General features: G+C 38.3%; 1 pseudogene; it reads right to left on the reverse strand.

Moving 5' to 3' along the window:
- Positions 1–534: 534 nt before the first annotated feature.
- Positions 535–1,453, reverse strand: LOC114635637 (annotated as a pseudogene).
- Between the last annotated feature and the right edge of the window lie 310 nt (positions 1,454–1,763).

Raw genomic sequence — 1,763 nt, forward strand, 5'->3', positions numbered from 1 at the left:
TTATAATTAGGAATCAGAATTAAAGCTACAATCAAATATTTAAACTATTCTTGATTATTTAGATTAAATTAAACTATTTTTTTAAAAAGCTTTAAAAAGTCACTATCAGTAAGGATCATCTTTTGAGTAACCTCAGAATCAAGGAAACATTTATTATAAACAGCAAAAGAGAGAGACTAAGAGAATTCCTGTGGAATTATTAATTTATGATGTGTAATCAACTTAAGAACGATATACTTCTTGGAAGAAGAAATGTCAAAAGAAAGAATGAGTATAATTATATATAGCTCACATGAAGAATCTTGCTTTCTACTTGAACTATTAAACAGTTTTTAAAAATATGGTTTTGGGAAAAAAATTATTGGTGCTGTACCAGCATGGCACCTTACAACCATCTGTACCTCCAGGTCCAGGGAATCCCATGACCTCTTCTGACCTCTGTGAATATCAGAGAAGCACATATGCATACATGCCGGTCCAAATTTAATACATATGAAGAAAAATAAATAAATTGTTTTTTAAATAACAGAAAAGCTACCCTTTTTTAAAAATCTGGTAGTATATTTTCTGCATGTTTTTCAGTGTAGTGATTATTCGGTTATCAGAACTGATTTGTAACAAAGGAGTAATTGTGGGATAGGCATTCAACACAAACTTCTGAAGAGTCAAGTTGACTGGGTCATACACCCATAACAGGGCTCTGGTGCATGTGATGATGAAGCCCACCCAGTACATGGCCACAAAGAAAACCACTAGCAGCAAGATGGTCTGGGTGGCCCTTTTCTCAGGGGATGATCTCAAGTGGCTGTTGCTATGAAGATGCTTGCATTGCCTCTGATGTCTGCACAAGATAATCACCATGTATGCACTTGTGGTCAGCATGACTCCTACAAGAAATACGTCTCTGGAGGTTGCCATTGTTAAAATCAATCCCCTGATGATGTAGTTCATGGGGAAGAGTGAGCAGTATTTAGTGACCTTCATCTGGTTGGTCTCACTCACGTTGGTATAAGCACCAACATAGAAGATCCGGTTACTGCTGAAGGACAAATTGAAAGACCAAAAATAGAAGATAGAATAGATCATATATTTCTTTAGCTTATGTTTAAATTTTGCCAACAAAGATGTATTGGGACTGATAGTGACAGCCTGGAACACACTCAGGAGGCAGGTGATGCAGATAGAGAGGCCTCTCATCACCCTGCTTATGTAAAAAGTTGCCTTGCATTTGAAGTCATTCACAACGTTCAATGACCCAAATAAATCTGTAAGCCAAATATCCCCTCCAGTGAGGAACATCATTGTGTGAATAAAGCTCAACTGACAGAAGATCAAGTCCATGGGCTTAGATCTGTTACATAGGATTATGATAGTGTAGAAAAAAAAGAAGAAATATATTGGCTAGGGCTCCAAGTCCATCTTGGAAATAAAAGACATTAATTAATAAAAACATAATTGGAAACTGTTTCATCTTAAAAACATAGAAGAAGGACTTAGTCACTAGCTCTACAACCAGTCCCACAACATACAGAAGAAGCTTGACTCCCAGGTACTGTAACAGGCCAAGGATCATAGGTGAGGTAGCCACAATATCTGAACCAGCACCTCAATACCAGGAGTAACTGGAACCAACAAGTTCCAGGGATGCAGGACTCCCTGCTTGGCCAGTGGCACTGGTTCCATCCAATTTAAGACAGTGCCCTGAGCAGACCTTGGGCACTAGCTCCACACCCAGTCCACAACATCCAGGAGAAGCTTCACTC

Source organism: Grammomys surdaster, unplaced genomic scaffold, assembly GCF_004785775.1.
Source record: "Grammomys surdaster isolate TR1022 unplaced genomic scaffold, NIH_TR_1.0 114679, whole genome shotgun sequence".
In the NCBI taxonomy this organism is placed as follows: Eukaryota; Metazoa; Chordata; class Mammalia; order Rodentia; family Muridae; genus Grammomys; species Grammomys surdaster.